General features: G+C 39.0%; 1 protein-coding gene across 2 annotated transcripts in view; it reads right to left on the bottom strand.

The window, feature by feature from the left end:
• The window catches only part of LOC138029787 (protein kinase C-binding protein NELL2-like), a 47673-nt gene extending 36123 nt beyond the window's left edge, over positions 1-11550 (bottom strand). For both annotated transcript variants that reach the window (XM_068877610.1, XM_068877611.1), the window contains exon 1: positions 11441-11550. The gene's annotated coding sequence lies outside the window, so the exon portion shown is untranslated. The remainder of the gene's footprint in view (positions 1-11440) is intronic.
• Between the last annotated feature and the right edge of the window lie 950 nt (positions 11551-12500).

The following is a 12500-nucleotide window of genomic DNA, read 5'->3' as shown; positions in this document are numbered from 1 at the left end:
AGTGGAAACAGAATTCGGATAATGACTAATTGACGACTGGAAAAAGCCACGGCGCCGTGCCAGTCTAAATCCAAGATGGCGAGTCCGATACATCAACAATGAGTTCAAATAATGACAATTTGCACCAACAAAAAAAAGGAAAACCAATACTTCCAGAAAGCCAGACGTCAGATAAATCCGATCGACTAGAATAAAGCATGCCGTAAGGACTGAAATCCATAAGAAAAAAAAAATAAAGCAAAAACAGCGGAGCCGGTAGAAACATGACCGCGACCGCCATTATTGCGATGACATCGAATACTGTAGTGGAATTGAATTTCAGAGGGAGAGGTAAACGAGAAAAAAAGTTGGAGAGAAAAAAAAAACGTGTTTGTCGCTTCAACATTCAATTCTTAGAAGTGCAAATTTAAATTTTTGAGATAAGTGCGAGGATCACTTCTATCTTTCCGCTTAAATCCGCACTGATTCTTTTTTATTGATCGCTCCTTACAAGGGGACAAATGAGCCCAACAAGTTGAACTCCTGCCAACTGAGTGGTTTTATAGCTCAGTTGATAGCAATGGACCGGCATCGCAGAGGTGATGGGTTCGAATCCCGTTGACACTGCCTGAAATTTATTTGGTGTCTATAAGAGACAATTACTAAACTGCCCAGACATGTGGGAGGATCACTTTTATCTGTCGTCAATAACCCGCACTTCAAATCAATGGTGTTTCTATGAAAACTATGAATGGAACGACTCGATCGCGGCAGTTCACTGAATGCAATCTGTGAAAAGTACTGACCCAGAATTAAGGTGATATTCAGAAGCGCTTGTTATTTGTATTTTGTGACTAAATTATAGGGTAAATTTGAAATAAAGACTAGTAATAGTTGACGCTACACCTGCCCCCGCTGTTAAGTATAGCTGTACGTAGAATTCAATGTTTCCAGGGCCCAGGTAAAGGTAAAGGGGTGGCCATTTTACAAACAGAACAACTGATGTTGAACCGGGGAGAAAACGAATAGTACCGAAAAGGAAAAGGGTTGTGACTAGATGGTATGTTCATGGCGGACACGATGGTGTACCAGTCGAAATAGAAAATAAAGGAAACGTAAGGTCAAATTTTACCCCAATGTTGCCGCCATTGTTAAAAAATGCAGCATATTGTAAGGGATGAAGTTTTCAGTATTGAGTAACGTGAATAACCCCTGATGTTGCACTGTTTAATGTCAATGCTTCATTTAGATGTCCTTGATCTAGGACCGGTTGCTCAAAGCCTGGTTAGCGCTAACCGTTTATTAAGATGTATCAACACCTATAGGTTTCCATGGTATTTAACACTGGCTATAGGCGGTAACCACTCTTCGGGCAACGCGGTCTGGATTATATAATCGTAGTTATAGGATTAAATGACCAAATGAATAGTAAGAAACAAAAAGTGATAAAATCTGATCGGATGAATGGGCTGAAACGGTGTCACGGTATTATTAATAAAAGGTACATCGAGTGAAAAAATTGTGAAGAAAACTCTTCTGGTAACAAAATTAGAATTCAGCAATGTTTAGAGTATTCCCAACAATGAAGCTACCTATGACATGGTTTTGCATGTTTAAGAGTTTTCTATGTTCCGATAATTTTTCCAAAATTTTACCGCCTAGCACTTTGAAAGAACTGAAATTGACGGTCTCAAAAATCCAGCAAAAATACAATAATGTGGCCTTTTTTTTTCAATTCAAAGTCGTGTTCAAGATTAGTTCGTTCTAAACAACAACCTCTTCACGACAGCATACCTTCGCGAGCTTTCAATATGTTCATATTTGGAACAACACCGATCGTTTGCCTTGTAAATACTTTACAAAGCACTAATGTTTCTCTTCAATCGTTTTCTAACAAGACTTGCTGGTTGAGTCTTTCAATCTCTCAACAGCGATCTGTATCTGTGTCTGACAAATCGTTTCCCGAAAAAAAACTGCGTTCGCGCTTGCACAATGTTCGTCAATTATCAAATTGCTTCCCAAATGATCGTGACGGTCCCACGACTCAAACCAAACGATCATCCTTGTCGTGAGATAATTTAGCCACTTAACGATCCCTTCGTGAAAAACCGGACTTAAGATGAAGGCGGGCAAAAGCATTCTCTTACTTTTTCGAATAGCTGCTCCAACGCTAGATTGCACATGTAACGTGTGACACTCCGTGACAGATGGCACCATCATTTTATGGTGTCATTTTCGTGATCTATTTCAGCAATAGAGGACGTTTTTCGTGTTTCCCTAGCCTCATCTAAACACGAGGGGTATTTGGGAGAATTCGAGACAGTTATGCAAACCCGAGACGCAGTCGAGGGTTTGCATAACTGTCGAGAATTCTCCCAACTCAAACAAGTGTCGTCTATTGCTTTTACAAATTATTTCTCAAAGATAATTCGACAAAAGAAGGAAAATGCTGGTTTTTTAACGTCTTGATTGAAACGAAATTTCTTGATACACGCTCATATTTCCTACCAGACAATCAAAACGCGCGCCTGACTACATAACCAATCAAAATTCGTGTGATGTCATAGCCGTGTTTCTATACTCTATATTAGAGTGCGGGTACTATCCTAATTTTTTTTTTTTTTTGAATAACATCGAAAAAACTAGGCAAAATCGACTTTATTTTTAATTGAGAAAAGTGATCTTGACAGAGCGAAAGCATAAACATGAATCAACTGCAAATCTCTTTAAGTTGAGAATGGTTTCATTCGTTTTATTCTTGTCTTCCATCAGACTAAATTATTGCAAACTACAAACCTTGACTACAAGGTGTCAATAGTATTACTTTTGAGATCACTGATAATGATAGCATGTCATTGTCAATAACAATAACAGACGAAGAACATACAAACGGCTTTCTGAAAAACCCGTCAGCCGTAAACATTAAACAAAAGATGAATAGTTTTCACTACAATTGCCTTAAAAGTTTGCGATTTTTAGTAAGGACAATAGCCCACTTTCGATATGTTAAAATTCAGTCCTAAATAAAAGGCATCATTTCGAGGCTCTGGGGAATAAATAAAGGGATTTGTATGAGTTTATTCCCCAGAGCCTCGAGATGATGCCTTTTGTTTAGGACCGAATTTTAATATATCGAAAGTGGGCCATTGTAGTGACGGAAAGTATTTCCATGCTCATCACGACAATTTCTCTTGTAAACTTCAATGTAAAGTATAAAATGTCAATATAAACTTCACCGGACTTCGCTTGACTTTTCTTCAGTAAGTTTAAAAAATAAGGAATAGCAGGAAAAACGAAAGTCTCAGCATCCAACTAAACTATTGGATAGCAAACATTTGGATAAAACGTATTAGCATTTTTGAGTCCAAACCAATTTCAGGTGCAAAGTGAATTCACGGCGTGTTGAAAGAACAAAACATTTTAAAGAAATCAAAGAATAGATGCGAATTTTTGTTCGATTTTTTTTTTAAAAATCGGAGAAAGCAACTTGACATAAATATCTGTATGGAGGGGCAAAAATAATACGAACCTTTCTTTTTTTTTTTTTTTTTTTAGTCTCATCCCATGTTCACCGAGGAATTGCTTCTTCAAGTAAGGATTCTTTGCGGCAAAACAGCCTTTGGATGCGCAGCAAAGTCCAAAGATAGCGCCATTACAACCTTGCGAAACAAAACGCTCGGCCTTTCCTTTCACAGACCCGTAAACCGTAATCCGTAATTTAGAAGAGACATCTGATCCTTTTCGCTGCTCGTAACCCCCCCTAACGCTGATTCTTACTGGTTAAAACAAAAACACCCGAGAGTAATGAAGTTAGATGGCTAATGTTGTTTGCAGTCTTTGGACGAAGATCTCAGATTTTTTTGAAACTAACGCAAATCGTTTAGCTAAACTGGTCTTGATTAAGCATGAACACTGACGACAGTCAATGTGATTGCCTGCCAGAAAAATGCGGCTTGCCAAATGCAACGTTGGCCATGCGACTTCCCGCAAAGGAAACTTGTCCGAACACCATTCTCCACCCTAACAGTCTGTACGGGCGGGCGAACGGGCGAGCGAACGGACGGGCGTATACGACGTCGTTACCAGAATTTTTCAAATGGATAGATTTTCCAAAATGTCTTACCCGAGGTGCTCCGCTGGCGCGCTTTGCGTACATGAGCTCCGCTACTATACCACTGTACCTCTAAGCTACAGTGATGCTTCCTCGGGATTTTGCCTCTAGGCAACACCCCCGCGGAGGAAATAATAGATTCAGTTGTAAATTAAGATGGCAATCCAAATCAAAACAGCTCAAGTGTTGATCCAAGGTAGAATCAATGAATTCATTAATGGCATTGCCTCTCATTTCTTGCTTTAATATCCAATGATTGAAGTAGCCACTTGATATGGAAATTAGCGTATTTTTCAAATTTCCAAGCTTTTACTTGTGACTTGTGACAGGATATACTTGTGACAGGAAGCCAGACATGAAATAAAAGCTTGAGTTTTGAATCACGTCATCTTTTGAGTATTTACCTTTTCACCTTAAGAATGGAATGTAAAGTAAAGTGAAGTAAAGTAACTTTATATAACGTCAGTAGTTCCTTCAGCTACGAGGCTGGTATCAATGGAAGCCGACGGTGCGCCCTTTACCCCCCTCTTTCCGTCAGTGCTCCGTTTTACGGGTATTTAAAGCTATAGCTACACGGATCAGAGGAAAGTAGAAACACGTTTAAGTCACCGAGGATCGAACCGGGGACCTTTCCTACGAAAGCAGCGCACTAGCCAACTGAGCCATGACTGCTGCTCCACGAATGTTGAAGCGACAAAATCAAATTTTTCCCTGATGGAGGAATGCTTGAGCTATTTTGACTCTAATAAGATATTTTGGCGAAGTAAAGCACAATGAAATGTTATGCATTATTTTCAGGTTATACGTTGTTTATAATCCATAGTCCGCATTTGTCTTTTATACGTAGTCCACAGCCCGCAGTCCATCTTTCCTACTGACCGATTATTGAATTTTTATTGAATTAAAATAAAATTGTTATTGAATTAAACTTGAATTTTAATTGAATGAAACTTGAATTTTCGTTAAATTTAATTTGAATTTCATTAAATTGAATTGAAACTCGATATTGAATATTGCTACAATTGACATGCCATGTCAGCAAGAGTAAATTTTTCAAAGGCTAACCAAATTACAAGTGCAATTTGAAGTATTTTACTGAAATATTTACTAGTTCTGATTTATCCTAAATTGCACACAAGATGAATCATGTGATTACTTGTGAATGTCTTCCGGGGGTCTGTTTTCCTCTTATTGCACTTTGTTAGTGTCTTAGGGACGCTGACAACTTTGCGTGACCAAGAGCTCTGCGATGCGGCGAACTCGTTTGCTGAGGAGGTAGACACAGAGTCGAGTTAGGTTGGAGAAAATTTGGCCATCAAAGGTGACGAACTTTATTTTCAAGATTTGCCAATATATATATATATATATAGAGAGAGAAAGAGAGAGAGAGAGAGAGAGAGAGAGAGAGAGAGAGAGAGAGAGAGAGAGAGAGAGAGAGAGAGAGAGAGAGAGAGAGAGAGAGAGAGAGAGAGAGAGAGAGAGAGACAGTTAAGTAGATCCCTTGAGCCAACAACGTATCACCCCAGCATGGTTGTCCTAAAAGTGTAGTGGTCATCACACCCGACTAGTGATCAGGGGGACGTGGGTTCAAATCCCGCTCGGGGCAATTACAGTTTTCCCCCGAAGTTGTCCAGTGTTGAGTTTCCAGTAACTTTCTGTCAATTTCTCCTCAACTTGGACTGTGAATCCATTTGCGATCCTCCTGGGCGTGATACGTTGTTAGCTCAAGGGATCTACTTAACTGTCACTTTACATTATTTACCCTTGTCCGCCTGTGAATCACTTGTTGATCCAGCGTTATCACATAGAAAAACTGGCCCTTAGGGAGTCCCACGGAAATGCCACACATTAAATGATTAATCAGCCATGTTGCCAGCATGGTTGTCCTGATAGTGTAGTGGTCATCACACCCGACTAGTGATCAGGGGGACGTGGGCTCAAATGCCGCTCGGGGCAATTACAGTTTTCCCCAGAAGTTGTCCAGTGTTGAGTATATATATATATATATATATATATATATATATAACGTTTACAAGAAAGACAACTTCACAGCGTAGCGACTTCAAGTTTCATGTTTGAACAATCATCAGGCTACAGATCTTACATTTGCATTCTAACTCATTTAAAGACCATTCTAATACTCTAGGGGAGCGTGCTATTTTAAGTTCGACAAAAGGTATTTGTTCTTGTGTCTGCATTTAGAAATTAACTCGTTTCTTTTGTTCAGTAGGTGGCGCGTATCTGCTTTTATTATGTACAACTTTTCTGTAAGGCACAGGTCGCATCTCTTTGATCCACATTTGTATGGTGAGGCGAAAGACTCTATTGCCCAGCGTAGCGTGTAATTGATGTTATTGTCCTTTAGACTCCAGATATGCCTCGATAACTCCGTCTCACTGCAGTACTTTTTATGCCTGAAGGATTTAGTGTGATTGTTGTATCGGGTTTTAAATTCTCCCTCTGACGCTCCGTAGTAGATCTTGGTGTTGATATCGCTTGTCACTTCGGCTCTATAGACTATAGACGATGATAGGCATTTGCCGTCTAAGGGGCATGATTGCTTGTTTCTGCAATTGCATAGCCGCGCTTCGTTAGGTGTTTTCGTGGCGTTTAATACTTTCGCATTGTGTTGCCTGATAATGCCTGTCATGTTGGTTGTGCAGCAGTAGCTAAGCTTGATTGTGTTCGTGTTTAGAATTTTGTGAAGCTTGTGGCCTTTGTGGAAGTGTTTCTTGATCAGGTAGATGAATTTTTTTCCGATGTTGGTCTTGACTTGCAGGTTGTATGGTGGATTGAACCAGAGGATATTCGCTCTACTTCACGTATCGAGCACTCTGCAGCTAACTGGAACCCCCTACTTGCGCTATATATATATATATATAGACAAACCCTGGGTTACTGGTAAACTCAAATATTATATTTCTAAACGTCAACAAGCTTTTACCAGGTTTGGCAAGGACTCGATTATTTATAAGTTTTGGCGTAAAAAAGTTCAGCATTCGATCAAGTATGCAAAGCGGCATTATTACTCTCACAAAGTTGAGGATCTAGCGCATTCAAATCCTGCTAAATGGTGGAAACAAATTAAACAACTAACAGGTCAAGCTTCTGATCAAGGTGAATGGTTTCATAGATTTATTGGCCCTGATCAACCGGACCAATTTCAGGATTGTTTGGCTCTAGCAAATGGAATTAATGACTTCTTTGTCAGTATTACGGAACAATTTACACCCTTGGTTCAATCTCCTGTTAGACATACTATTGTACCACCTAGCCTACTTGTGTCAGAATTCGAGGTCTTGAGGGATCTAAATAACTTGTCATCAAACAAAGCTCCAGGTCCTGACGGGATTTCTAATCAAATATTCAAAGTATTCGCCCCTGAGTTAGCACCTGTTATTTGCGCAATTTATAATCAGTCATTACAGGATTCATTTGTTCCAGGATCATTAAAACAGTCGATCGTAACACCAGTACCCAAGATTTCCCCGCCACAAGAGATTGATAATGATCTCCGTCCAATCTCCCTTACTAATAGTATTGCAAAGATCCTGGAGGGATTTACGAACAGGAGGCTTCTACAACAGATAGGAGATAAGATTGATTCCAAACAATTTGCTAGGAAAGGACATTCAACAACACATGCCCTTGTTTACCTCCTACAAGCAATCCACGAGGCTATTGACCGTGGAAATAATTGTGTTAGAATCTTCTTCTCAGATTTTTCTAAGGGTTTTGACTTGATTGACCATCAGATCCTTATGGACGAATTATCACTGCTTGGTGTGGACCCAGTGCTTTTCAGTTGGATAAGATCTTTTTTAACAAATAGAACTCAAGCCGTGCGCATCGGAAATGTCTTATCGGATTGGAAGCATACCCATGGAGGTATACCCCAAGGGACCAAGATGGGTGTCACCCTTTTCTCAGTTATGATAAATAGACTCCTAAAGGCTTGGAATGTGAGAGCAAAATACGTTGATGATACCACAGTTGTAGAAATCCTGCCTCGCAATTCAATAAGCCTTCTCGATTTGGCTGTTAGAGACACACATTCATTTTGTACTGCCCATAAGATGAAGCTAAACCCTCGGAAGTGTAATGAAATGCTGATAAATTTTATGGAGTACCCGAACTCTGTAATTCCACCTATTTGTATTGGAAATCACCAGCTCAAACGTGTCTCATCTTTTAAATTACTTGGTGTTAAAATCAGAGACGATCTTAAATGGAATGACCACATAGACTATATTTATTGTAAGGCCGCCAAACGTTTATATACCCTAAGAGTGCTTAAAAGAGCTGGTGTAGCGAATAGCAATATTTTAAATATTTATAAGTGCTCTGTCAGATCCATTTTGGAATATGCCGTGGCTGCTTGGCAAGACATCCCTGAATATTTGTGATCTAAATTAGAATCTATACAAAGGAGAGCCCTTAAGGTAATACTCCCGGGTGTTGGTTATAAGGAAGCCCTGACCATATCTGGCCTTCCAAGTCTAGAAGTCAGGCGAGAAACATTAAGTAGGAAGTTCATTGCGACGTGGAAACTCCGCCCTCAGGCTAATGTTTATAATGTTCTTTACAATCTTAGATCTGGGAGTGAAAAGTCCGTTCGCCAGGAGGCAAGAACCAAGAGAGCTAATGATTTTATAACTTTTAGATTTCTAGATTAATTATTATGTAGATTTTACATTAGTATACCTTAATTATTTTTAATAGTTTTGTAAATGATACCGCTTGATAATTCAGTTTATACATAGTTCTAACTGCAAAGAGTGGATTAAACGATATATATATATACCCTCAGCAAAGGTATATATATATATATATATATATATATATATATATATATATATATACCTCAGCAAAGGTGGGGGAAAAACCGCCACCCACTAAAACAAGAAAGAAAAACGTCGCAGGCAGGCAGAAGAGGCGGTGGTGGAAAATACTGAAAATTGGTTCAAACAAGCGATGTGAACAGCGTGATGGTGAGCGATCAACAGAAGGCGAGCGCATGGAAAAACGCGCTTAAGAACGATGTCGTCCGGAATTAAAACGTTGTTTTCTTGTCGTAACCTGTTCGCCACGTTGTTTTGTTGCGCTTTCGCGACCTTCTTGTCAGTCAGTTTAACTAAACTTTCAATTTGTTGCGCTCCATCTCAGCCAATGTTTGGGATTAATTGACCTGTTCTCAGCCAATGAGCGTGCTGAAATTTTTGCATGTATATATAGAGGGATTCTTTATGCGGCCCTTTGCTCTTCAGCAGAACCAGAATTGAGCCTTATTGACCCTATGCAATCGAGGCGATGCACGAGTCCCCTGTAGTTCAGTGCCACAGCATCCGAACTAGTAATTTCGACTCCTGCAACGGAGCACTAGAACTGTTTATATTTAAAATTGTCTGTTTGCAATAAACAGTTTAATTGTCTCACACAGGTCGACTTCTTAATGACAAGATAAAATTGACTGAAAGTGGGTATATCTAGTTTTATTGAAATTTGTACTCCGATGTTGCGTTTCTAGCTTCCTGAATGGATCACTCAATCTCGAGTAACAGTATATCGTACGACCTAATACGGAAACTGGTCGCGCCAAGTGTTGCCAAGCTGAAAAGTTCCAAATTTTTCGAATCTTCAATTTCCAAGTCTTCAAATTCCAAGTCTTCAAATATTGAAATCTTAACGAAAATTTAATAAAACAGTTATTCCTTTCCTGCCTGTTGGATATGAGATTGGTTATAGCCAATCATATCAAGCGCGCTTGTGAAATAATTGTTAAGGACGTTCGCGCCCATTGCTACTCCGCATTTTTTCGCGCATGTCACGCACACGTCATGCATCGCAGACCACGAAAGTAGACACGATGCTAAAGGCGCAAGAATGGAACGTGAAAGCGTGTGGCATCATGGGATAGCTGTGGACCCAGGTATTCTCGGAAAGGTCACGCAATGACGTGACAGTGTGAATACACCATCGCTTTGAGAACGTCGCAGCGATTTTAATCTCTTGAATGCTCGGTGACCCCTATCTTTCTTTCCGTAGATCACTTCCTTTTTTGACAAAAAACAAAAAAAATCTGTGGGTGAGAAGTTACAAATATTTCGCCTTTCATGTTTCATGCGACCGAAACTTTCTTTCTTAGACTAATATGTATCGTTTTTCAAGGTCTATTTCACCTCAGAAAAAGAAATCAGCTGCAAAGGTTAATTAAGTTATATAAGTTATTTTGAATTGAGGACGTTCACTTGATCTAAATTTCACTAATGCAGCTTTTTTATTGCTGACAGTTGTAAGCTAAGATCGCCTTAGAGTAACGCAATCTTTTAAAAGTGCACCTCATGATCTCGAAAACGAGCACGGTGACCCCCCCCCCCCCCCCCCACCCCATTCCTTTGCCTTTTTGGCAAAAGTAGATCATTACCTTTCTGCGTGGCAAGTTTAAAAAAATCTGTAAATGGGAACATTTTGGGTGCGAACGTTCTTAAATGAAGCACACAGTAAATTACAAAAAACTCTGAATCGGTCTGGCTAAGTGATTTGTAAACTTTTCGAGTAAAACATGACTAGCTTGGTGGAAGCACGTTACTCTAAACAATTGTTCCATAAACATTGACAATGCATTTTTTGCAAAGGAAGAACGCCAAAATATGCGTGCATGTATTCTTGCGCGGGCTACCATATCATAATAATTAAAACAGCTCATGACCAGGATAAACAACCATCATTATTTACAAAATCATTTGAAAAACCACCGTTATTTCGAAAGACAAAAAGATGTAAAAAACAAGTAAAATGCAATTTCTTAAGAAACGATGCATGACGACTAAATTGATTTTCCTGGAGCTCTATCTTGGTTGCAGTGTACAATGATGATAATTTCGTTTCTTGATTTTTCGAAAAATAACTGCGAATTTTAACACACACTCGTACAAGATCTCTCTTCTTTTTCTCTTTCTTTTTCTAGTCACCTATAACATTTCATCGAACTAAACACCCGTTAATTTTCGTTCGTTCTGGCATACTTTTCCCTAGAAGCATTTAAATGTATTTTCAGAAAATCCGTTGTTAACTCCATTGACGCTTTAACATTGCTTTTCATTTATGAAAGGTGAAAAAAGGCCCCTTTGGATTAGTGATCCTTTTAAAGAACACTCCCCTGACTTTAAACTACACAAGTGGAATTGCAGGTTTCAATTAATCAGACTTAATACGAAAATTGATCTAAATTAACTGTCTAATTCGGGGAGACTTGAAACCGTAATGACATCGTTTTTCTTTTTGCATTTTGTTTTTGAAACATGAAACTTATTTCGTATTTGGTGGTATTTCGTATTAATGAAAACTTACTTGCCACAAGCAGCACAGCGTAAATTTCAATTCAAATTGTGGAAAGGAGATTTTGCCACTAACTCGGGAAAAGAACGCCAGCAAGTAAAGCCATTATCACTTGCTACCTGCCACCTGCAATTCCCTTGTCGTGGGTGGGTTTCAGGGGATGTCGTTGACAGTGATATTAAATTCAGCTTAAGTTTCACCGTTTTTCTTTAAATATGAAAGGGTTTAAATTACCATGCCATCTTTATTTTCAAATGAATGAAGGGGATAGTTTCTAAAGAAACTGTGGTGCTGCGTCGGTGTGGAAGTAGTATACAAACATTTTGGTTTTATCAACGGAGTTGGTAATGTAAATTGGCCACCGTACAGAGATTCTAAAGGCTGACGTTTCGAGCGTTAGCTCTTCGTCAGAGCAAATCGCGAATTGGATTCGCTCTGACGAAGGGCTAACGCTCGAAACGTCAGCTTTTAGAATCTCTGTACGGTGGCCAATTTACATTATCAACTCCGTTGATAACACCAAAATTTTTGCATACATCTTTATTTTCAGTTATGACAAGCAGATGTTCAATAATTATTGTTACCGGGGAAAGCGAACCTAAATGTCATTATCTGATATTGCACTGGCTATAGAATTTCTTTTCACAAGAATTAGGTCTTCGTCAGAGCGAATCGCGAATTGGATTCGCTCTGACGAAGGGCTAACGCTCGAAACGTCAGCTTTTAGAATCTCTGTACGGTGGCCAATTTACATTATCAACTCCGTTGATAAAACCAAAATTTTTGCATACATCTTTATTTTCAGTTATGACAAGTAGATGTTCAATGATTATTGTTACCGGGAAAGCAAACCTAAATGCCATGATCTGATATTGCACTGGCTATAGAGTTTTTTTTTCATAAGAATTTTCTCTCTTAAGGTGTTTAAATGGGGCAATTCCAGATTATCTTAAAATGATAGTCTGTCATAATCACTTAGGTTAATCAGTTCAATGCGACAAACAGTTGACAATCGCTGAAGACTTTGTTATCTAAAGGATGCATTAATGGATCATCTAAGTCTAAAATTGCT

The sequence above is a fragment of the Montipora capricornis genome, chromosome 13, assembly GCF_036669925.1.
Source record: "Montipora capricornis isolate CH-2021 chromosome 13, ASM3666992v2, whole genome shotgun sequence".
In the NCBI taxonomy this organism is placed as follows: domain Eukaryota; kingdom Metazoa; phylum Cnidaria; class Anthozoa; order Scleractinia; family Acroporidae; genus Montipora; species Montipora capricornis.
The sequence above is the reverse complement of the archived record's forward strand: the minus strand, read 5'-3'. Positions and strand labels throughout refer to the sequence as shown.